The sequence below is a fragment of the Pan paniscus genome, chromosome 8 (assembly GCF_029289425.2).
Source record: "Pan paniscus chromosome 8, NHGRI_mPanPan1-v2.0_pri, whole genome shotgun sequence".
Taxonomy (NCBI): Eukaryota; Metazoa; Chordata; class Mammalia; order Primates; family Hominidae; genus Pan; species Pan paniscus.
Genome location: NC_073257.2, coordinates 132461678 through 132488094, shown reverse-complemented (window position 1 = coordinate 132488094; position 26417 = coordinate 132461678). Strand labels below are relative to the sequence as shown.

The window sequence follows — 26417 nt, the reverse complement described above, 5'->3', positions numbered from 1 at the left end:
CTTTTAATTAAAACTTGCATAAATGTGCTTTGTGGACTAGCACCTATTAGCAAAGTGTAAAATGTGATAAAATGTCTAGAATATCTGAAATTCATCTAGCCTCATTCCTTCTGTTTTACAGATTAGAAAATGGAGGTCCAAGGAACTCTGGAAATGTAACTATGAGGGGTTCAACATCTAATTTAGACAGAAAACTTGGGATGGAAAGGGAGAATTTATTACACTTCAAGGAGAGCTTGATAACTAAACAGGGAACACATTCTAAGTCACATTTGGGAGAGGGGCTCTTCTGTGAGTTGGGGAAGGAAGTCCAGCCCAGTGTATAGACAGGTACAAAACAGAGATGAGATAAACCCTCGTATGGAAGAGAAACTGAGCATGAGGAACAGAATGCCCTCAGCCACATAGGGGTTGTCCCTGAAGAACCTGCTGATGCCCACAGCTAGGCTGGGATAGCCACAGGCAGTGTCTAATTCACCTTTATAGTCTCTGAGCTTGTGCTCAAAGCAGAAGCAAAGAAAAATCCAATCCTGGGCAAAACATTGTTGACTGTGGAAACCAGAGACAGGCAGAAACAGGAAGTCCTCCTTATGGAAAGGGTAGGCTGTTCAGTGGAGAGAGCATTCCAAATAGCTACTGCTTCAGTCCCTGTGACCGTCAGAGAATTTGCCTCTTTATAAGAAAGCATGGCTAATACGACACCTGCCCTCTTCCCGATGAGCCACACAGCAAAGGAGATAAGCACAAGTTGTATTTTGCCACTCTCTGCCCTGGTGTGTCCGGCTGTACCCACTGACCCCTGGACTCACCAGCAGGAACACATCCCTTCCCAGGACAAGCAGGGCTGTGGGGCTGTGAGCCCAGTGACATCCTGGCACCTCAGCACACAGACATCTATCACAAATGCACGCTGTTCTCCTTGCTCCTGCAGGTTGACCTTGCCTTGGCCAAGGGCTCAGCCCTCTCACAGCTCCCAGCAAGAATCTTGATCAAGCAGGATGGGTTTAACAGAAGCTGTATCAAAGGGCACGCAAGCTCAGAAACCGCCATCAACATATTGTTCCTCCCCACAGCTCTATGCTGGAACCCCGTGGTAATTCTCCTTCTTGCCTCCTGCCCAGGGAACCTCAAGTTTCATTGGTTCCTGTTTCTCTTGTTCCTCGAGGGTGATATTAAAATATTTAGGAAGCAACTACAGAGCACCAACTAGTCTAACAGTTGCCCTCCAGAACACATGATCAGGGTCCCCAAGGACCCCTACTGGGTCAGAGGTCCAGTCACTAGTGGCTGAATGATATGCAGGCGGTGAGTTCTGGGGACTGTTTACTGGCATCCCACTGGTACAGGAGTATTCAGTGTTCTAACCCTGGTAGGGTCTTACCAATGGATTGTCAGTCCCAAATCTTTCTCTCCTTCTTGGGAGTACAGTTTGGCTCCTGCAAACTCAGACTCCTGTAGCCTTCAGGAGTAGAGCTGCCCTCCTCAGGAGGTGATGAAGGGTCTAGAGATAACCCTATAACAATATCCGCTTGCAATTTTCCTTGCCACAGAACACAGCCATGACACCTTTAAGGGAACAGCTTCACTATGCAGCCCAGGCCGCTGAGTCCCTCTCTGTTCTGCCACCAAACTTAGGCGTTTCTGTAGGGCCTGACTTCATAGCAATCTATAAGGCACTGACTCCAGCTATAGTTAAACTGGAAGAATCAATCCAGCAGCAGCACGCAGCTGGGGAGGGATATATTTCCTACAACATCCCCAGTGGGCCACAACCCTCCTCTGGCTGCCATGGCATGTGGCAGAGAGTATTCTGTTAGCAGCACAGACAGCCGGGGTACACTCTGGCTGTGACTTCCATGCAGGGATTTGGAAATTAGTCATTGGAGCTGCAGTAACAGTGGCATGGAAAAATACAGATACACCTTGGAATGATTGCAGATCCAGTTCCAGACAGCTGCAATAAAGCAAATATTGCAATAAAGAAAGTCACACATTTTTTTTGGTTTCCTAGTGCATATTAAAGTTATGTTTACACTATAGTCTATTAAGTGTGCAATAGTATTGTATGTGAAGAAAACAATCTGCATGCCTTAATTTAAAAATATTTTATTGTTAAAGGATGCTAACAATCATCTGAGCCTTCAGTGAGTCATAATCTTTTTGCAGGTGGATGATCTTGCCTTAATGTTGATGGCTGCTGACTGATGAGGGTTCTGGTTGCTGAAGGTTTGGGTGGCCCTGTCAATTTCTTAAAATAATACAACAGTGAAGTTTGCTATATCAATTGATTCCTCTTTTCATGAAAGATTTCTCTGCAGATGCAATGCTGTTTGATAGCATTTTACCTATAGTATTAGAAATTCTATTAGAAATTGGAGTCAGTCCTCTCAAACCGTGCCACTGCTTTATTAACTAAGTAGATGTATTACTCTAAATCCTTTGTTGTTATTTCAACAGTCCATAGCCTCTTCACTAGGAGTAGATTGCATTTCAATAAACCATGTTCTTTGCTCCTCCATAAGAAGCAACTCCATACCCCATTAAAGTTTTCTCATGAGATTGCAACAATTCAGTCACATCTTCAGGCCCCACTTCTAATTCCGGTTCTCTTGCTATTTCTACCATATCTGCAGTGACTTCCTCCACTGAAGGCTTGGGCCCCTCAAAGTCATCCATGAGTGTTGGAATCAACTTTTCCCAAACTCCTGTTCATGTTGATATTTTTACCTCCTTGCATGAATCATGAATCTTCTTAATGGCACCTACAATGGTGAATCATTTCCAGAGGCTTTCAATTTACTTTGCCTGGATCTAACAGAATAATCACTATCCACTGAAAGCTACAGCCTTACAAAATGTCTTTCTTAAATAATAGGACTTGAAAATAAAAATAACTCCTTGATCCACAGGCTATAGAATGGATGCTGTGTTAACAGGCATGAAAACATTAATCTCCTTGTACATCTCCATCAGAGTTGATTTCTCATGCTGATTTTTCTTTACATGGTGTATTGAGATAAACGCTCCTTTCTTCAAAGGACATGTCTATCTGGATCCAGTGACTGTGGCCTTATTTGGGGGAAGGGTCTTTCAAGAGTGATTAAGTTAAGGATTTGGAGATAAGATTATCTCAGATTAGGATGAGTCCTAAATCCAATGACAAGTATACTAGTCCAGTTTCTTGCTGCTGATAAACACATACCTGAGACTGGGTAATTTATAAAGAAAAAGAGGTTTAATGGACTCACAGTTCCATGTGGCTGGGGAGGCCTCAGAATCATGGCAGAAGCTGAAAGGTACATCTTACATGGTGGCAGGCAGGAGAGAAGGAGAGCCAAGTGAAAGGGGAAATCCCTTATGAAACCATCAGATCTCGTGAGACTTATTCACCACCACGAGAACAGTATGGGGGAACCATACTCAATACAGAAGAGAATTGGAGAAAAAAAAAAAAACAGAGGAGAGGATGATGTGAAGACAGAGCTAGAAGTTTGAGCGATGAGTGGACAAGGCAAGGAATACCAAGGATTGCCGGCAGCCACCAGAAGCTAGGAGAGGGGCATGGAACAGATTTTCCCTTAGAACCAGTCCTACTGACACTTTGACTTTGGACTTCTGGCCTCCAAGACTTTGAGACAATAAGTTCCTATTATTTTAAGTTGCCCAGTTTGTGGAAATTTGTTATAGCAGCCAAAGAAAATAAATACGCAGGCTAACTGGTGACATGGTTTGGGGAGTGGCATTGAATGCTGGCTTTGACATCAGAGTAACCTGGATTTGGATTTGAATTGTACCTCTGCCATCTTCTATTTGTACACCTTAGACAGGTGAGTTTTCAATGTTCTGTTCTGTACAATGGGGATAGTTATAATATTTATTTTGTGAGGTTATGAAAAAAATGAGAGATGCTTGCAGAGCACGTGGCACATAGTGGGTATTAATGAAGTTCAGGTTATTAGCAGGAGCTGCTATCAGAAGTTGGTTGAACACTGAGGTTAATGACTAGTTACAGGGGAGATAAGAAGTGACACAAGCTCCTTTAGAAGGAGGCATTCCAGAGGGACACAGTGGCTCCTCTTCTGAGAAATAGGGACCGAAGACATTTGGAAGAAAAACTGAAGAGTCTATTGGCTGTATTTAGAAGAGGAGATGGGAGGAGAAGAGAGAGAAAGAGTAGGCTGAGGAAGACATGGGGGAGGACAAGTTTTAAAAAAACAAAACAAGTATTGCTATTTTGGAAGATGAATGGAGGGCTGTTGCTCTGTGTTTCAGAGAAGGATGGAAATGAGGAAACTATTATTTTAGGGGATAGAAGGAGAAAGGCTATAATTATAAGGGGGGTGTACATATCACTTCCTGCTGGGTGATCAAACGAACAGGCTCTGGGGAGGAAGTGGAAAGGAGAGGCCCAGGGAAGGATGAATTTTCTAAGCAGCATGCCTCTAGCTATCAAAATGGGCACCTGCCCATCTCCTGGGGCTGGCAGTAACAATAGGTCACAGAGAAATTTCTAGGTAATGGTTCAGCATGAAGAAAACACCACAGGCTTAAGGCATATTCAGCAGAAACTTAAAACTATGAAAAAAGGCTACAAAATGTATTTCTCAGTTCTCATCAATATTGAGCTAGTCCTTGAGGTGTGATTTTGACAGCTGAGAGGGTAGAGTGTGCTCTAGAGGAAAAAAAAACAGCTTGGGCAAAGATAGTAGGTTCATCAAGGGGGTTTGGGAGGAGATGGGTGCAGGTTTGTGCAAGGCAGAGGTAGAAGAGACAGAGGAGAAGGTGGGCATTGATTACTCCTGAGCAAGAGAGTGCAGTGAGCAGCACTCAGGAAGGGCATGTGGGAAGCTCTGCATAGAATAAACAGTATAGGGAGGATACAGGCAGCAAAGAGGCCATTTAGGAAACACAAAACCCAGGTTAGAGGCAGGGGTCAAGGGAAGGCAGGGGAGGATAAGGGTGGATACAGTGACCCTATGGAAGTAGAACTGACAAATGAGGTAAGGGGTTAAACTTGGGCTGCCATGTGAAGGGGCTACGGCTGGGAGTGAGAGACAAGCAAGAGCCTAAACAGGTCCCAGGTTTCAACCAGAGAGGCCTGGGGTTTGCGCCATCACAGAAACAAGGAGCTCCTGGGAGGAAGGGGAGCAGAGAATGGAAGGAGCTCTTTAGTTCAGTTTGGACATCCTTGATGATCTCTAAGTGTTCTTCTATCACTAGAGTTCAGAATTTATTAGGTTGGTGCAAAAGTAATTGCTGTTTCAGACCATGAATTTTAAATCATTGTAACTAGGCTCAAACACATTTTTATTAATCAAAATAGAAACCATTACAATCAACACATTTTTGCCAATGAGAAATAGGCTTGTTTATTCCTGTAGTGTAAAAAATCTTGCTTTAGGATTTGACAGACTCTTGGAAAGCATTTTCTGCATCCTGCTGACCATGAAGCATTTTCCCTGGAAAAAAGTTGTAGAGATGAAGAAGTGATATTTGGTTGGCGAGAGGTCAGGTGAATATGGCAGACGAGGCGAAACTTCATAGCCCAATTCGTTCAACTTTTGAAGTGTTGGTTGTGCTATGTGTGTTCGGGCATTGCCATGGAGAAGAACTGGGCCCTTTCTGTTGACCAATGCTGGCTGCAGGCATTGCAGTTTTCAGTGCATCTCATGGATTTGCTGAACATACTTCTCAGATGTAATGGTTCCGCTGGGATCCAGAAAGCTGTAGTGGATCAGACCAGCAACAGACCACCAAATAGTGACCATGACCTTTTTTTGGGGTGCAAGATTGGCTTTGGGAAGTGCTTTGGAGCTTTTTCTCAGTCCAATCATTGAGCTGGTCATTGCCAGTTGTCATTTAAAATCCACTTTTTGTCACACGTAACAATTCAATTGAGAAATGGTTCGTTATTGTGTAGAATAAGAGAAGATGACGCTTCAAAACAATGATTTTTTTTTTAATTTTTTGCTCAGCTCATGAGGCACTCACTTATGGAACCTTTTCATCTTTGCAATTTGTTTCAAATGCCAAATGACCATAGAAGGGTCAACGTTGACTTCTTCGGCAACTTCTTGTGTAGTTGTAAGGAGGATCAGCTTCGATGATTGCTCTCAATTGGTCATTGTCAACTTCCAATGGCAAGCTACTGTGCTCCTCATCTTCAAGGCTCTTGTCTCCTTGGCAAAACTTCTTGAACCACCACGGCACTGTACGTTCATTAGCAGTTCCTGAGCCAAATGCATTGTTGTTGTTCCGAGTTGTCTCCGCTGCTTTACAACCCATTTTGAACTCAAATAAGAAAATTGCTTGAATTTGCTTTTTGTCTAACATCATTTCCATAGTTTAAAATAAACAGCAAGTAATAAGTCATTAGCAAAAAAAAAAAAAAACAGAGAAATGCCCATTAAAATGATGTATAACTTAACCACATTGATTTAAGAATGTATTCCAATATCAAACAGCAAATTCCAACAATGGGAAAATCACAGTTACTTTTGCACTCACTTTAATACATCAGCTAGTTTCTTGTCATTTAGAATGTGGCCCTGGACCCAGCAGCATCAGCATCACCTGGGAGCTTGTAAGAAATACAGATTCCCAGGGTCTACCCTACCCTCCAGCTACTGATTCAGAATCTGCATTTTAATGAGATTCCCCGGGGAATCTGTGTGCACATGAAATTTAGAGAAGCACAGATGTAATCTGTTCTTTCTTTCCTTCCTTCTTTGGTGTTTCTTTCAAAGAAAGGGAAAACAACACCTCTCTCCCCGCTGCTTTAAATACAGGTGGCAATTAGTCACATATACTTCACAGCAACATTATGCATTGTGGATTTGTGATGTTACCCTGAGCCTTCTTCAGTTGGTCATCATTCATCTGCTAAGTTCTCTATTCCCCCCTTGTAGCTAAGAGGAAAACTGTGCTATCACCTTTCCTTTCTCGCCTGACAAGGGTGACTCCATCCAAAGGAGTAAAGGAGTATCTCCCAGAGATGCTAAGTCTTTTTTTTTTTTCCACTAATAAGATTAGCCACATTGTTTGCTGCTTTGGAGTCTTTTAAGAAACTCTCTCACTCTCTCTCACACACACATACACACACACACAGTTTTCTTTTTTCATTCCAACATAAATATTAATCCCAACCTATTGATGTCCATATAGTACTTTGGAATTATTACTCAAAAGAACTTAGAAGATAAGAAAAACACTTTTGTTCTGGTTATTGGAATATCCTTTAAAACACACTAAGTGTAAACCCAAGACTATGGACTGCCCATCATGAGCTAAAGCCAGCCATCAAATGTATTTTATTTAGCCCCTACAGTGTTTCCTTAAAAAGTTTAAGAGTCAATACCTAAGAATTGAGAGTACTTAAAAGCCAGATTACTGGCATCTCTTGAGAACTCAGAAGCTCTGGTGATGCTGGGTGCACATTTCAGTGTGGCCTCAGGGAGTTAGAGGCAAGGGGCTTCTGCTGCTTTAGAAGATTCATCACTCATTGTCATGGCCCACCTTACCTACCACTGTACTCATTTACATGACCTGCTTGGGCCTTGTAAGCCAGACACAGCAAAGTAGATGGCACCTATGGGCAATACAATATGTTCCTGACCTCTCTCCCTGCAGGCCCTAGTGCTGAAATGCATCTTGGAACTGCTCTGTTGAATAGCACTTGGGGGACATTCCACTCCCTCTCTCCCTGTACACAGCCAGACCCTGTGTATTGTATGTTCTCCATTCCTGTTGTTCCCTTCAGTCAATCTTGCATCAATAACCTTATTTTTACAAATGAAGAAACTGAAGTTTTCTGGATCTTCAGGAATAGTACATAAGATTACTGTCAGATGAGCCTGTCTTTGAATCTCAATGCTACCATCTGCTAGCTCTGTGATCTCAGAGGGGCTTCTAAACCATATGAGATACTATTTCCTTTAAAAGGAGGATGTTAAATGTACCTACTTCATGGAGTTGTTATAAGAATTAAATGAGTTAATACATATAAGGTGCATACCATCAATAAGTACTCAATAAATGTAGCTATTGTTATAGCTCAGAGAAATTAAATGGCTTGTCCAAGGTCATGCAATTATTAAATGAGGGAGCTGATATTTAAACTCTAGACTGCCCATACTCTTTAACTTATGTTCATTCTACTAAGCCACACTGTTTTTAACCCTATATTAGAAAGTAGAAGGCTTTATTCCAACTGGAAAAAAATACTTACAAGGCACCTAGTATGTGCAAGGCCTTATAGACATAGATGAAACTTTAAAAATTATTTAAAATCTTACTAATAAGTTAGTATCTTATCCTTATCATTACATTTCTTCTACTTATTTTTGGCTCTTGGTTCTGTATCTTAAGTTGAAAACAAATAATTGATTTTATATCTTTCTTCTTTTTAAATATAAATATTTAAAACTATAAATTTCCCTCTAAATATTGCTTTAGCTTTCTACTAAAAATTTTGATATGATGTGTTTTTATTTTCATTCATTTTAAAGTGTTTCTATTTTTCTTATGATTTCTTCTGTGACTCATGGGTTATGTAGAGGTGTATTTCTAAATTTGCAAATATTTGAAAAATGTTTAGATATGTTTTATTAGTAACCTCTAAGTTAACTATATTTTGGTCAGAGAACATACTCTATGATTTTGATTATTTTAGACTTATTAAGATTTCTTTTATGGCCCAGCATATAGTCTATCTTGGCAAATGTCCCATGTGCACTTGAAAAGGATGTGTATTATACTATTGTTGGGTTGAGTATTTTATAAATGTCAATTGAGTCAGTTGATTGACAGTGTTATTCAAATCTCCTTTATCCAATATTCATACCTAATTTTGTTTTCGGTCAATTTGTTCTATAAATTACTTAAAGAGGAGTGTTAAAATCTCCAGTTATAGTTGTGGCTCTATTTCTCCATTCAGTTCTATCACCTTTGCTTAATGTGTTTTAAACTTGTTGTTAGGTGCATATATATTTAAGATTGGGATGTCTTTCTAGTGAATTAACTCTTTCATCATTGGTCTATTTAACATGACCACTTTGGTTTTCTCATGATTAATATTTACATATATATTTTACAGACCTTATTATTAACCGATCTGCCTTTATATTTAAAGTGAATTTCTTAAAGGCAGCATATAGTTGAGTTTTATATTTTCATCCACTCTGACAATCTCTGCCTTTTAGTTGGAATATTTAGGCCATTTACATTTAATGTAATTATTGACATGGTTGGGTTTAAATATACCATCTTGTTTTTCTTTTTTGTCCTTTTTTCTACCCACTTTTGGATTGAGTATTTTTAGAATTTCATTTTACCTCCTCTATTAGTTTATTATCTTTATCCCTTTTCTAAGGTGATTGCTCTAAGATGTATAATATATGCCTTTAACTCATCACAGGATGCTCAACATTACACTACTTCAAGTATAACCTAAGAACTGTGTATTCTTATACCCCATTTCCAGTATTGTTGTTTTATCATTTCTCCTATGTCATAAAGCCACAATATATATGTTTATACACAATATATAATATATATCTATACACAAAGCAACTTAAAATGGGCCATATATTTAAATGCAAAAGCAAAAACCAAAACTTCTAAGGAAAAACAACATATAATAAAGAGTATGTTAGGAAAGACAATTTTTTTTGACAAAACACAAAAAACACTAACCATAAAGGACAAAAAAATGAAAAGCTGCACTTTATCAAAATTAAAAATGTCTGTTTTTTGAAGGAAACTGTTAAGAAAATGAAAAGTCAAATGACAGACTGGAAAAGAGTATTTGCAATACCTATTTATGAAATAGGACATGTAACCAAAATATATAGAGAACTCCTACAATTCAATAATAAGAAAAGAAACAACACAACTAAAAACTGGTAAAATATCGAAAACACCCACACACAGAAGAATGGCCAGTAGACACATGAGAATACAGTCAATATAACTGGTCATTGGGGAAGTACAAATTAACAACACAATGATATACCAATACATACCCACTAGGAGAACTAAAATTTAAAAAGACTGTCAAGATAAAGTGTTGCTAAGGATGTGCGGCAACTTGAATTCTCATACATTGCTAGTAGGAATGTGAAATGATACAGTTTGCAAACTGTTTGGAAGTTTTTTCCTTTTTATAAGGCCAACACTATACTTCTGCTATGACCAACAATTCTACTCTATTTTTCAAAGAGAAATAAAAACATACTTCAACAAAAATCTTAAAAACAAACATTCATAGTAGCTTCATTTATAGTAGCCAAAACCTAGAAACTTCTCAATGTCCACAAACAGGCGAAGGAGAACTGTTTATATATTCATACAATGGAATACACTCAACCATAAAAAGTAATAGCAATAAAATAACTGATAATATACACAACAACCAAGATCATCCTAGTAGACATGTTGAGCAAAAGAAGTCACACATAAAAGAATGTATGCCTTTAATTGTATTTATATGAAATTCTAGAACCAGCAAAACTTATGATGGTGATAGAAATTGGATCATTGGTTGGCTGTGGGATACAGATTAACTCTGAAGGAGTGCATGTGACTTTCTGAAGAGATAAAAATGTTCTATGTTGGAGTAGCAGTTAGACAGCTGTATATATTTGTCAAGACTCATCAAATTGTATACTTAAAATCTGTGCATTTCATTGGTATAAATTATACTTCAATAAAGTTGATTTAATAAATTCTCCTCCCATTGGGACAGCCTAGAGCAAGAATATAACTGCCAAAGAAAAGACAGATGCAAATGAGTCATGCTGAAAAAGCATACAGCCCCAGCAGCCTCAGCCAGCCCCTTCCAGCAAGCAGCTAGCATCCTGCAGGGCATATTAGAACAGGGCAACATCTTTCAAAGAAATAAAGTGACTGAAAACTCATGGTGTTAGAGGATATACTTTGAGCAATAGAGTAAGTGCAAAGGCAACATCTCAACCCTCAGCCACAAGGGCCCTGAGAAACAAAGTGGATATTTTACAGAGGCAGTGTGGATGGCTGATGATGGATTAGGGGCATACAGGTGTCTCCATTGTTCTGGGGAAAAAGAAGAGTCCAGCAAGACCAAACTATTCCTTTAGCTACAAAAGTTGAGAATTTTGTTGTTGTTGTTGTTGGTGGTGGTGGTGGTGTGTGACATGTGTGTGAATGTGTGCATGTGCATTTTAACCAACTTCTTAGGATGGAAAATCTGGAGTCAGAAATTAGAATCACGCAGAGCCTTCATAGCCAGTTAACCTGCGTCTAGTTTTCCTTCAAGAGTTCAGGTTCAGACATTCTCCTGGTATCTCTATGATGTCTTTAGTCAAGAGCAAACATGTAGATACAGCATTTGGGTGGACCCTATGAGGCTTATTAAATCAAAACTCTGAAAGTCAGAATTGCTAAAATCAAATTAACTGCTACAGATGTTATCTTCATAAGGTTTCTTTCTGGGTGGAATACAAAATATTAAGCAAAATTCTGGGATCTTTTCTGTTTCTTCTGTGGTTTCAAACTCAGGACAGTTATATTTTTGAACCACGTTAGCTGAGTATCAGACCTTGTGAAAATACAGGCATTATCCCCATGAACAGGGAAAAGCTTTGGCAAGCTTTCTTAATGTGAAGATGCTATAACGTTCTTTAATCAGCCTTGAGAATTGCAAATACAACCTAGAGATGGAACCAGGATTTACCTTCCTCAGAAAGATCAAAGGAATCCAGCATTTGCAGCTGAAACTGCAAACAACTAATAGTCATCATACAATTCCATTTGACTGTAATTAATACTTATTACTTTTACTGCTTCATGACTTTTCCTCAGGCTTGTTTTAATCCTTTCAGCAAACTTCCCTTTATTCTCCTCCATCAAACAATTTTCAAGTTCCTGCCCCAGCTTACATAAGAGAGAATGACACTTCAGTGCCCCACCCACTTAAGAATGAGCTTCAAGAACAAAATATATGCTGGCAAGAAGCCATACATCCAAGTAAGCATCCTGGCACACATGATATAACAAGCCTAGAGGGGAGATAGGCTGGAGCTGAGCTTGAAGGCTAAAAAAGCAGATGGAGAAGTCAAGTAGGATCTTCCTGAATGGGGGACTGGGGAAGGAGTTAGCTAAGAAAAGCAATGGAGCTAGGGTTGAGGGTGTTCACTAGCCATAGACAATTGCTTGCTTGGCATAATTTGACAAGTCTCATCTAACACCAGTCACTCCTATTGTCCTTCCCTGCTGCATAAAGATATCATTATTCATTTGAATCATGTCTAGGCTAAGGATCCAGGATCTTGGGAGGAAAATACACAGTCCATATTCATTTACTGATCAAGATTAGCAACTGTCGTCATCCCTCAAAAAAAGGAGGAGGGAGAGGGTCAGGAAAAATAACTAATGGGTACTAGGCTTAATACCTGGGTGATGAAACAACCTGTCCAACAAACCTCCACGACACAAGTTTACCTATATAACAAACCTGCACGTGTAGCCTGAACTTAAAATAAAAGTTTAAAATAAAAAAGAATAAAAGACTGCTTCAAAACAACAAATAAACAAAAGTAAGTCTGGGTCAAGGATGAGTCAGTATTGATAATGGGAAAGGGAAGAAGTGTTTAAGCCTAGCTTAGAGGGTTATCGGTGTGAGAGTCCTAGACAGGGAAAGCCAGGCCATGCCCAGACTACACGTCTCTATTATTCTTCCCCATGGTGGACTTATTTATATGAATATCTTGCCACTGAGTTACAATCTCCTCTCCAACCCCAACCTCCAGGTCCTGTTTCTATTCAACTATGTAATGTTTGATGAATTGTTGGCAGCAGAAACAGTGCAACATGTGTATGCAAAGACTAGGAAATGAAGAACTTCCATTTCTGGCCATGACAGAGTAGCTGGAAGCTGATATATTTTCCCATCATAAATTACTAGAAAACTAAATAGAATATATAAAACTGCTTTCAGGCATTGGACAACAGGTAGCATAAGAACATAGTCCCTGAGAGAAGATAAATAACAAGGTGAGCCCCACAACCACTCCAGATTTCTGCCTGGAGGCACCTTCCAGACCTCAGTGCCCAGAGCGATGCCAAGGAGAACACAGCAGTCTTTGTGAATTGACAAGACAGAGATCATAGTTTAGAGAGACTGAGGCAGCTTTGTGAGGTAGTATACTGGAGAGGAAAAAACCGTACAAAGAAAAAGCTCCAGAAATCTGCATGGGTGTCTCTATGGGTCTCTGACTGAAAACTGAGCTGTGTATTTTCAGAGTAAAACTCCATAGAACTGGTCAAAGAACTGCTACCTGTAAGCTGTGAGCTGAGCAATTCCCAGAGCTCATGCAGGGATGCAAAATAGTTTAGTTCCAACCAGCCAGAGTAGAGAGACCTGGTTAAAATCCCAGAGCATTTAGTAGAGACTTCATGAGGGCCATGCCATTGTACTAGCCCTACAGACTACTTTAGGACCACTCTAATAAAACTTAAAAACAAACCTCAAAAACAAAACAAAACAAAAACAATTTGATGCTCAAATAACAACTTTCTGCCAGAGCAAAGTCTAACTCTTTTTAAAGGATGACAACAAAATCCAAATACTCAACAAAGTAAAATTTACAGTGTTCAGCACCCAGATAAAAATTACTGTATAGGCCAAGAAACAAGAAATGATAGTCTATACAACCAGGAGAAAAATTAGGCTATAGAAACAGAAACTCAAAACCAAAATCCTTAGGTATATTTTTGTCTCTTTTTCAAATTCCTCTTCTCAATTAGCAATTGATTTTATCCCTGTCAAACTCTATAAATATGAAGTCACTCATGTTTATTTCTCACTTAATGTGCTTAACAGCTAATTAACAAGATGTTTACAGAAAGTCCTTAGAGACCAGTAGACGGTCTCTGCCTTGGAAAAACCAAAGGCTGGGCTTGCTTGGATGAGAGGAGAAAAGCTTCTCACCCATGACACATGAAAATAACTAATACTTGATGAATTCCTCCCAGGGACTTGAGGTGCCCATCTCCTTTCCAGCCCGTATGAACTTTTTGAAAGTGTATCTCATCCTCACTTCCCCAACCCACACCTATAGTGATTTCAAAGTAAAAAAGTAAGAAAACCAAATAGCAAATATTGACAAGCTCCCAGAAGAAAGTAGAGAAATGCAAAATTGAGACTCTTACTTGGATCATGCCTTGGTTTTCTCTAGTATGCCTGGGGAGTTATGCCAAATTATTTCCTTGGCTTTAATAAGCACACTAAAAAGTGACCCAACATTCTATAACTATGATTTTATAAATAGCTACCTAGGACAACCTGAAGAAAGTGGCCGTCACCATGTCCATAGAATATATTGCCCCAAGAACAGGTGGAAGGAGAAAATGTTTTCCATCAGAACCTTTAAACAGTAGCTTAGATTTTGCTTAGCTTCCTAATAAATGTGATCAATGCAAATGTAAGCCTTTATTTTAAATGTAATCATCTCTGCCCCTGCACACAAGGCTCTTTACATGGAGAGTTAGGTGCCAAAGCAACTCTAACCATAAGAAGGAAGCTTGTTCATTCTCAGAATATGCTGAAGCTCACTGAATTGCAGAACTATACAATAGCTCCAAATGTTATTATGCCCATATGTCCAGGAGTTTAAGTGGCTTCTGCAGTGCCTCTTACTCATGTCATTGTGTGGGTGGCAGTGTTCTGGCCAACAATGACCATGGGATTGAGCATCTTGTATAATCATCTTACTAGGTTCTGAGAGTTATCCAGAACTGAGAGCACAGGGCTGCTTACAGATGCTAATTAGAAGGGCAGCTCAAGTTATTTCCTAGATAATGAGGGGAAGTGTTTGTGATTTAACTTCTACCTACTATTGTTCCCTGTGGAGTTTTTGGAGGGAAGTAATTGCCTCATTGCTGCAAAGTGAACTTGGTTTGTGCTTTGTTGTTGCTGCCATAGCTTTTTCCTCCTCTGAACTCTGCATGAGTCTAAGGGTTATTTGTTCCCAGTGGCTTCAGATTCTTCCAGGTATTCTATTAAGATGACTGCTTAATTTCCAAGAGTTGAATGTGAAACATAGAATCTCTGTAGTTAGTCTAACATTTTCCTCAATGTTTAAATTCCCTTGTCAACATACCCTATATGTGTTTGGTCTCTGCTGGAAAGTCTCCAGACAAGAAACTCACTACTCACTGGCAAGCCCATTTCTCTATTAAGAAAGTTCTTAAAACTGAACCAAAGTCTCTTTCCTACTCATTGGTTCTAATCCTTCCTCTGCCATGCAAGAAATAAGCCTACTCAGTTTCGTATATCATAGCTCTTGATGTGTTATACTCTGCTCAAACCCAGCAGCCACTCCCAACGACCTGTCAAATCCCGAGTGTCCTTTTCTCTAGCCAATGATGCTGCAATAGAATTCTGACTCTCTGGGTTTCTTTTTCTTTTTTGCTCTCATTATTTCTCTGATTAAGAGAAATTTTCCTCCATTCTTCCTTCCTTCCTCTTATTTTCTTCTTTCCTTCCTCCCCCCTCCCTTTCCCTATCTCTCTCTTCCTGTTACAAAACATATACAATTTAAAAACATTGTTCAGAAACACCATCACATGCCTCCACAAGTCTCTGCAGTCTCTTTGGTAGTACTAGACCCAAATCTGGTCCTCATAAGCATTGCTTTCTTGCTCCATAAAAAGAAAATCTCAGGTCCTATTTGTCTGTGAAATCATGGTAAAAAGTTATCTTTGGGGTCTTATTTTTTCCAGAATGCCAATACTGGTCTACTGAACCTAGACCTCATCTTTCCATTTCGTGACACAACTGCTTTCTTCTGAGCACAAAATGGAGCTGAGAGTCAAGACAATTACGCGGTTACATTCAGATGACAAACTTTTTGGTCTTAGCATTTGATAGAAGAAAAAATATTTTATTAACATAAAACTTGCTGATGGGTATCCAAAGCCTCCACTTCATCACACACAGTGCAGACATGGCCTTTGAGTGCACACCAAGCTTAGTAACCTCCTTGCTCACTAAACTGTGGTGCTTCTCTTTTCACAAACATAAGCTGGGATCTTAGCAAGTCCCCATCTGCCCACAGGTGAATATGTTATTTGAGAGAGGAGGCAGTTGCTACAACTCTTCATGGAAAACCAACATTGTAATTGCAAAAATAATTTGCAAATGATATTTCATGTGTTGCATTATTGCTTGTGATACTGATGGTTTATTAACCTACTTTCTTCTTATTTCTATGGGAAAACACAAAGACCTCATTTTTCCCTCAGATCACGTCAAAGTTAGGATGGATTTAAATGTACATTTATTTATTTATATACAGATATTCAGATAAGTTGGACAGCCACATCCCTACATTTTCTAAAATGACATAATGGGCATCAATAACAGGGTAAAATTGTGGCTCTGAGCCATCAGACAGAAACTGACGTTGCAGCCCAGCTGTGTGTACACAAACACTCAGGCTGATGAAGGAAGGCCACGGAATTCAAACCAGCACATCTTGCTGCTTTGCATTCAGCCTGCATCACCCGGGACAGAAAAACAGTGTGCTAATGAGAGAAAAAGTTGAACAACATAGAGTTCCTCTTTACAGGTTCCTAACATTATCTGGACAAACTGAGTGTTAGAGCTGGCCCGAGGGCTGATGGTGAGCAAGGGAACCGTCCAGGAGCAAATGAAACTGTCATGAAGGAAATGCCAGGCTCAGATAGACCCCACTCAGGAGGAAGGAAACCAGTGAGAAGGGGGGAAGGGGACCCCACCTGTGTTTCAGGACTTGGACTCATGGTTACTGTCCCTTGCTAAGAGCAATGTCCATTCTGTTCAGTCACGTGGGATGCAAACTCTAAACAAACCTTGATGAAGAGGAAAAGAGAATGCATTGGCTCAAGTACCTGAAAAGCCCAGGGCAGGGCTGGTTTCGGGCTTGGCTGGATTCAGAACCCAAGTGATTTCAGGAGTTCACTCCCTCCATGTTTTGCCTCTGATTCCTCTGCCTGGGATCCACCCAGAAGCACCTTCTGCAGTAAGATTGCTGGAGCTGTCCAGGTTCCCCATTCCATCCTCACAGCAACTCTAGCCGAAAGAGAGTTTCTCTTTTTCAGTGGTTTCCATTGAAACCATAGAACTGAGTCTCAGTAGCTCTGATTGGTCAGCTGTGGGCCACATGTTCATCCCTTAACCAATCACTATGGTCAGAGAGATATGGTATTCTCATTGGCCAGGCAGGGTCACATGCTCATCTCTGAAGCTGAGGTGGGGTCAGCCCCACATTGATCACTTGAACAGGGGAAGACTGAATCGTTATCAAAGAAGAGTTGAATTCTATCAAGGGGCCAGGAGTGTAGGACAGCAAACAAAAACAGGTAACCACCTCAGGTTAAAAAACTGCCTGAAGGGAGGGGTCACGGTTTACAGATGGCAAGGAAATCCTAGATACAATGCTAAATAGTGGCTTCATTAGTCATCATCCCACATGTATCCATGCAGGCTAACAGATTCTGTCATGGATTAGGGCTCTGCTCTTACCAACCATCATTCTGACCATGCCCACTGTTGAGGACTATGGCTCCCAAGTTGGTCTTGCCATGAGATTTTAAAAGCATGAAATTATCAAGGACAATTAGAATGAATTTGTCTTCATCATCAGCCAGTCAGAAGTTTTGAGAACTAATAATGCTTAAAATCTATAGTGATCGCCTTTAATTATTCTTTCAGCCTGTAAGTTTTCATGTTTTCTTGGCTGACTTTTAATAATGAAACCTGCTGACTTTTAATAGTGAAACCACTGTTCTGACTCATTATTTATATCAGGTGTGTTTCCAATGTGAACTTATAAAGTGGTAGACATTTCTTGGTTATTTTATGTTTTGTTAAAAGTATCAGGGATCATTATGTCTAAGTTTGTTAATTACGTTGATACTTCTCCCAAGGGTTCCATTACTCTCAATGTCAGACAACTGGGAGAAGTTGTTCTGAAAGTCATAGACAGCAGACAAGAGCCTTTTAACTGATGTATTCATTTCTTTAAGAGGCCATGAACTGGCAGTGTCTTCTCTCTGGAATCTCTGTTAGTCATTCCTACTGACTCATAGCAATTCCCTCTCTGAGCAGAAGTTCCCATGAGAGAAGACCCCACTAGATGGTGATGTCAACTGATGGAAGAATTTTGGATGATGTTTACAAAGCAAGGAGGTCTTGTGAGTCTCACCAGCAGGCCAGTGTCAAGTGGAAGAGGCCAGGCCTGGCTGTTGGCCATAGGCTTGGCTGGAATTGGCAAAGGTGCCATTTTAACTTCCACACCCTGCTCATGGCTACCCACTCTACCCCTAACCAAGCTATTTATACCACAAATGCCTGACTACAGATATGGGGACATAAGTGAATGAGAGAGAAAAAGAACGAGAATGGGAAGCATTTTCCCACTTGTGCCATTACAACTGGTCAGGTCCCCAAGCATTCACTTGTTGTCTTCTCTGAGTCTGACAGCCACTCTATGAGTTAGATAGGGCAGGTATTGCTGCCATTTTACAGATGAGGCTTGTCCAGGATCACACAGCCATCTTGGATCCACTACCCAGTAGAGCCTGTGGAATCCATCTCAAAGGGATTAAAAGGATTGAAAATCTGCCCTGCAGATACTGATCAGTCAAGACTTTCTGCATGTTCAGGACAGCTACTGTTCTTTCCTCTCACTATTTCAAATAGCTCAGTCTCAAACTCTAGGCTGATTTGAAGCCCTTGCCTCTTCTCTCTCCCAAAGAGTCAAAAGATATAGTAGCCAGGGAGCCCTTGAACATGCTCCTCCCAACAGCAGCCCGGAGTTCATGCAAGTGAAAGGCTTTGTGAGGACATCAGCCACCCTCTAGCAGATTATTTTATAAGTCAGATAAGCCAATTTTTTTGTTTCAATGTCTTCACTTTTTTCTTCTCGTTTATTTGTCCAGTTAGTCACTCTCTCGGAGGTAAATTGCATTCCCTCCTGGGGCCACTAGTGTCCCAAAGGAAGAAGAGTTTGTGAACTGTGCTAATAATGCTACGGTATACCTAACCCAAACCCTGCCCTATGTGCTCTTTGCCACATGACTCAGATCATTGGTTGGTCTTCTGTGAGCCCTAGATCTTTCTTTTTAAAGTGTTAAGCCACTGTATTTTCAGTCCAATTTCTAATCATGGCTTTTACCCATTGTTAGTCAAAAGTGGAGAAGAGTATAAGGCCTTATGAGAAACCCGTGTCCATGGTGTTTAGAGAAGTATAGAACTTCAGAAGTCATCCAGTTCAAAGCTTTACGGTGGGTAATCACTAACAGTTTCCTTCTCCAAGATTAGTCAGTAAGTAATAGTGAAAATAAGAGCCAGTTTCTCAGGTACTTGCCAGGGGCCAAGCACTTTTTCTAGATATTTTAAATGAATTGATTCATTTCATTTTCATAGTAACTTCCTCATTATCACCATGTTACAGATGAACAAACTGAAGGTAAGAGAATCTAGGTAACTCACCCAAGGCCACATAGTACAGCTGGGATGTAAATCTGTGGGTATGAACCTGTGTTTGAGCTATGATTTGCATAATTCTGGAGCTATTACTCTCACCCACTCAGCTATACTTTTTCAACCAAAAGAAGAGATTAAGCTTATGTATTTGTGTGTGTGTGTGTGTGTGAGTGTGTGTGTGTGTGTGTGTGTATAAAAGCATGTATAATAGGCCCTCCCTGCCTCCTTGCCCAGCTGAGGGCCTGGGGGAGGGAGGGACCCAGAGCACAGGACAGCAAAGCTTCTCATTCTTTTTGATTCTCTTTCAGCAGCAAAGATAGAACCTGAATTAATATCTCAATAAATGATCCTTCCCTCCATGGACCAGCCAACGAGCACTCAGCACTATTCACTCATCTTTTAGCTGGTGTAGGGGACAAGGAGATATGAGTGTGAAGATAATTGTAAAAATTTCAAAGGTTTTTGTTTCTTACTGAAATGACAAAGCTTGAGAGGTTCCTCCCTCCAGTCTCAGGATAATGAGACAGCATTTGCACACTTAAAGAGATTTTTCTCTCTTCTGAATGCTATTGTGTTCCACAAAAAAGCTCTGCTCTCAGTGTAGGGGAGGCTGATGAAGTTTTACTGTAGCCAAACAGGCAGCCTGATAATATGACAGGACGACAGAGAGAGACAACAGTGACAGACAAACAGAGAGGCAGAGAGGTGCTGGTAGAAGAATGAGCAGAGAAGTCAGAAACACACTGTGATGTATAGAGACAGAGAAAAGACACCCCAAGGACATAAAGACCAAGGCAAAACCACAAAAGAGAACATAGCCAGAGTTAGAATGCACCAGTGCCCAGCTGTACATTAAATATGCTATCATTCCCCAAACTTAACTCATTTCAAATTAAAGAATAGCTATACTACTTAGGCCCCTTGGGGAAAAAAAAATTAATTGAGTGGGCTATCATATTGCAAACCTGCTTCCAGGTAGGTATCTGGCCACTCAAAGCAGTAATATATTTACTATCTGTTGCCCACCCTCCATCCCCAAATACCCCTCTGCATGCATTTGGTCTCTCAGAACCTGTCTGGTGTTGGTTTAAAAGCTGCCATGGCCTCTTTTTTTCTGGCCATTCTGGCAAATGTCTCTTAGTTTGCAAGTGTGTTTTAATCAATGGGCCTACAGCTCCAAGTGTGCAACTGACAGCTTCTTGAAAGATCTTTGCAAATCACATTGGAGTAAATAATCATATGAGAATGGATTGGGGTGTCTGCTTTATAAATGAGTATGATAGCCAATACTTAGGTTAAAAAAAATAAAGAAGGTTTTTGTTTGGTTTGTTGGTTTGCTTTGTTTACTGGAAAAATGTCATTCAAGGTATCTGGGTTTGGTTGATTTGTTGTTGTTGTTTTTGCTTCTCTCCCCACAGCCCAAATGAGACAGCTTTGAACTTCCTGAAACACTTTTAGAAGAACAAGCCTTCTGTATCCTATAAGAAGGAAAAGACAGTAGAATTTGTTTCCAGATTTTATCTAACATAAGAAGGCCCTCAGGGAACTGTGGCATAATTAGAATGATGCGGCCCCAGGTATCAAGAGTTCTCTCTTTTAGCCATCAACTTGGGTAAGGAACCTAAACTTGGCAAGCCAACCTTATAGGGATAATGGCAACAACAAAATAACATGATGTACCCATTCATTAATGCGGAAATATTAATATATTGAAGGCCCCCTCTGGGGACAGGGCTATGAATGAGACAGAGGGGATCCCTGCTCCCAAGAAGCCTGCACTCTAGAGAGGGCAGAAAGGAAATACATATATATGTATTAGTACAGTAGGGCTGCCGTAACAAAGTGCCAAAAACTAGATGGCTTAAACAACAGAAAAGTACTGTCTTGCCATTCTGGAGCTGGAAGTTCAAGATCAAGGTGTCAGCAGGGTTGGTTCCTTCTGAGGGCTGTGAGGAGAATGAATCTGTCCCAGGTCTCACTGCTTGGCTTGTAGATGGCTATCTTCACATCGCCATGCTTCTGTGCAGATCTGTGTCTAAACCTCCTCTTCTGAATAATGATGCCAGTCATGTTGGGTAAGGGCCTGCCCTAATGACCTCATGTTCACTTGATTACCTCTGTAAAGGCCTTGTCTCCAAATAAGGTCGCATTCTGAGGTACTGAAGGTTAGGACTTCAACATACAAATTTTCGGGACAGGGACAATTTGACCCATAAGAATATATGAATAATATAACTGTGACATGAAGGAACTTAGGAAAATACAATAAAAACTAATTGTGTGTGTTGGGGGAGAGGGGGAGCCGTCACAGTGAGGGCAGGGCTCAGGAGGTGGCATCGAGGCTGAGGCCTGAAGGAGGAGAAAGAACTAGGCGAGGGAGAGCCATCCAGGCAGAGGCACAGCAGCATGGTCAGAAACCGCTTGGCTGGTTTTGAAACCGTTCCCCAAAAAACTTTATAGAACTGATTAAAGGAAAAAAGTAAAATTCAACTAGACTAGCAACACAATCAGCAGAAATCACTAAGCCAGCTTGCCCTTTGGCCCACTTCCTTGTAGCAGGTCGCTGCTCACAACCCCAGAATAAGGTAGCCCTCCTCACAAGGCTCTTTGTTCTACGGATAAAATCTAAGCGTTTCCCCTTTAGATTCTGCAAACTGACAAAACTATCCATCCCCCTCCTCTGAAGGGCCCACTAAGCAGCTGACTCCTGGAAGACACAGTTTCCACATCCTGATACTTTCATTCCTTTACCAGACCAATCGATGACCCCGTATTTACCCTGTATTTTCTAGCCCCTCATCCTCCACAATCCCCTTAAAAACTCTTGCCCAGAACTCCTCAGCAAACAGATTTGAAGCTGGGAATTCCTCCCGTTTTCTTGTTCAGCGGCCTTGCAATTATTAAACTCTTTCTCTGCCGCAAACCCTGCTGTCTGAGTATTGGCCTGTTGCTGCACAGTGGGCTGGTGAACCCGGCAGTTTTGCAACAGTTTGATGTGCAAAAGAGAGAGAGTCCAGATGAAAATATACAGTGATGTGGATGGATGAATCTTAAATGAGAAAAAAATCCAAACCCAAGGACAACATCTTGTATGATTGTATTTATATGACATCCTAGAAAAGGCAAAAATCAGACAGCAGAAAGCAGACCTAGGGCTGCCTGGGGCCAGGGATGAAGAGCAAAGGAGCAAAAGCAGCTTTGAGGATGAGGGAAGTGCCTTCTATCTTGGTGGTTACACAGTTATGTATTAGTCAGCGTTCTTTAGAGGGACAGAAGCTGAGGGGCAAGGAAAACCAATCCAAGTCCCAAAACTGAAGAACCTGGAGTCTGATGTTCGAGGGCAGGAGGCACCCAGCACAGGAGAAAGATGCAGGCTGGGAGGCTAGGCCAGTCTTGCCTTTTCATGTTTTTTTGCCTGCTTTATATTTGCTGGCAGCTGATTAGATGCTGCCCACCCAGATTAAGGGTGGGTCTGCCTTTCCCAGCCAACTGACTCAAATGTTAAACTCCTTTGGCAACACCCTCATAGACACGCCCAGGATCAATACTTTGCATCCTTCAATCCAATCAAGTTGGCACTCAGTATTAACCATCACATATGTCATCCTAGAAAAGGCAAAAATCAGACAGCAGAAAACACATCTAGGGCTGCCTGGGTCCAGGGATGGAGAGCAAAGGAGCAAAAGGCAGCTTTGAGGATGAGGGAACTGCCTTCTGTCTTGGTGGTTACATAGTTATTATGTACAAGGATCACAATTCAAACACCGTACACTTAAAACAAGTGAAAACTGTTCTCTGAAAACAGTGCCTTAATAAAAAGGGAACACACACATACACACTTGGGCTGCAGTGGAAAATGGATTTGGGGGAAGTGAATGTGGCACTGATGGGTGGGAGACAACCCAGCAGCTCAGGTGAGCAGGGGTGACAACAGGGGTGGACTACGGTGGCCACAGTGAGCTGGGGGGTGTGGTTAGGTGTGGAGTCCACTTTGAAGGTAGGAGCCAGAGGGGTTGCTGATGGATTAGAAGAAGAGAATCAAGAAAAGGACCAATCAAGGCAGGTCCCTAGGGTTGAGGTTTAAGCAGGTGAGTTGATAGTGGTCCCAGAATGCACAATACACTGTGAAATACCAACCAAACATAAAGAAATGCCATCATTTCCCGAGATCCCTCTTTCCAGGATAGAGCATACCCCAAGAACAGCCTGGTAAAACTGTCTCTTCTACATTGTGTCCAGCAGGCAGAACAGAGGGCAGAAGCTCCCACACCAGGTGAACCTGAGATCCATGTGGGTGAGTGCTCATTACAGAGTCCCAGTTCTGATCCCCAGAGTCTAATTCAGTAGCTCTGGGGTGGTATCTGGGACTCGATAATCCCATGAATGAGGACACCACGGCACCTGTGCGCGAGCAACCTGAGAACTCAACTTTGAGAACACAGCCTCTGGAAGAAAGGGAATAACACGCCCCTGCCGCCCGCCACACACAGCCCACAGTTGGCCCTGGGTCAGACACAGGTTATGTCTTAACCTTGTATAGAGAAAAAACCTTAGACAAATTCAATTTAACAGAGTGTAACTAAGCAAAGAATGATTTGCGAATCAGGCAGCCCCAAGAATCACAGCAGATGCACAGACGCTCTAACGCAGCCACGTGATGGTAGAAGACTTATGGACAAAAATACGAAAGTGACGTCCAGAAAAGGGAAGTGGGGTACAGAAACAGCTGATTAGTTACAGCTCTCGGTGTTTGCCTTATTTGAACGTGGTTTGAACAGTTGGCTGCCTGTGATTGGCTGAACTCTGATTGGCAAAAGAGCAGGTGATAGTCTGCTTACGCATTCAGTTAGGTTACAGTTCACTATGTAACCTACTTTTAGAGAAACTTTTAGGCTGAACTTAAAATATGTATGGAGGCAGCTTTAGGCTAAATGTAATTTAACAACCTGAAGCCACTGGGTGGGGATGCTTTGGATCCTGATGCCACTTGGCAGCGGCCTAGTTTGCTGAGTCACTTCCCCCAACTAGCAGCTCAGGTCACTGCTGAGGACACAGGCTCACCTATCCATCAAGAGATGGGCTCCCACCCAAGGGGGCCACCAGGGGGTGGTCCTGAGCTGAGGCTGCAGCCAAGCCCTCCCAGTCCAGCCTATACTTCAGGCTTCCAGAAAATCCCACTCTAGGCTGGGAGTGTGCAGAGGTTGGAAATGGGGTTGGGGAGTCCAGGCTGGCAGGGTGGTCAGGAGAGTGAAGTGGACCCCTCAGGGTGCCCCGAGGCAGGATCTCAGCCTCTTCCTTGGGGGACTGCTGAGATGGCAGTTGTGCTGGGGTTGGGAGGGAGTGCCACCTCTGTGGGCACCAGCACAGAGCAGGGGGAGAAGGGAGCTGGCTGCACAGCAGGCTCACAGAGGAAACGCATGCTGCAAGTCCCGGACTGCAGAAACTCTCATCATCCAGAGTCCCTAAGTCCTTCCATCCTCTCTGTTTCCTGAAATTCAGGGGTTCTGGGCAGAGGAAGCAGAAGCAAGCCGGCCTCCAGTCACCATCTCTGAGTGCCCTCCTGAGCCTTCACCTATGGCAGCTGCCTCCCCCTCTTCCCAGAGCCGGCCTCGGGCTGGCCTCAGGCTTCTGCAGCATCCTAGGGCTTCCCTCTGCCCCCATGGATCCCACATTCACTGGCCACCTGTGCACCTTGATGTCCACTAGGGCCCAGCACCTATGCTCTCACCTGCTCCCACCTCCCCACAGGGTGGTGACCTGGAGGCTGGGAGGCCCATAGACAGGGCGCTCAGCTGCAGCCTAGAAAGCTCTCAGCTGGCTCTCCTGACCCCCAGCTTAGATCTTCAGCTTGGGCTGCTGCTCTCCCAGCTCCCACTTCTCCCCAAATCTCCATCCCCCTTGTGACTTTCCAGGTTCAAGCTTCCCATTTACGTTCCCAGTTCCATTCTGCCTGCACATGCCTGTCCTTGGAACATGTTTCTGGAACAATAATCTAGTAATGAGATTCCAACAGACTACAAAACATGAAGGAGACACAAGGAAGGAACAAGGCTCTTTTCTGTTTCTTAATGTTCATTTATTCAACAAATACTAATTGAGCCTCTATTGTGTGCCAGGTTCCATTCTAATGCTGGAGACACAGACAACACAAAACAGATGTCCCCTACTCAAGGGGCACATGGCACACAGGGAATAGATGCCTCATTACATCTGTTTAAGAAACAACATAGCCACTGCAGAGATTCACAGCAGGCTGAACACGTGTTTATCTCCACTCCTCTTGCATCCACTAAAATGATAGTAAAGTTGTAGACCACCCATAAGGACAAAGGAAATTGGAGACGGTAGAAGAGAGATTGATTTCAGCGATGTTTTGAAGATAAAAATCTAGATGGACAACAACTTCAGCAATCTTTCTCTGCTCTGACAAGGGCCTGCACGGGGAGCACGCAGCTTTGGGCTGCAGAAGTCCATCTGGAAAGGCTTGGAAACTGACCACCCCAGGCAGGAAGAACAACCAAATTCACTGCAGGCCAGAACTGTGTGTGGTATTAAATGTGCAGGCTCTGCAGAGAGATTGCAGGATTCAAATCCCGGTCGTCTGCTCACTGGCTGTGTGATATAGGTCAAGGTTCTAAACCTCTCTGTCCCTCTTTGTCCTCATCTGTACACAAGGGGCAGCAAAAGTGCCTTTCTTACAGTGCTGTTCTAAGTGCGCCTGAGAACCCGCTGCAAGCACTTGGTGTAGCCCCGGACACAGAGTGAGCACTCAGTAAGGGGCAGCTATTAGCATAGCTATTTCTTCTCTCTCAGCTCAGAGCATCTCCCAGAGCAGCCAGTCCTCACACCCTGTCCCCAGAATGGAAGAACAGGTGGAAGCTAATGCCATCACTGCACAGTATCGTTGGGA

General features: G+C 42.0%; 1 protein-coding gene across 3 annotated transcripts in view; it reads right to left on the bottom strand.

The window, feature by feature from the left end:
• Positions 1 to 26417, bottom strand: part of PLPP4 (phospholipid phosphatase 4) — a 343809-nt gene that overhangs the window by 175901 nt on the left and 141491 nt on the right. The window lies entirely within an intron of this gene.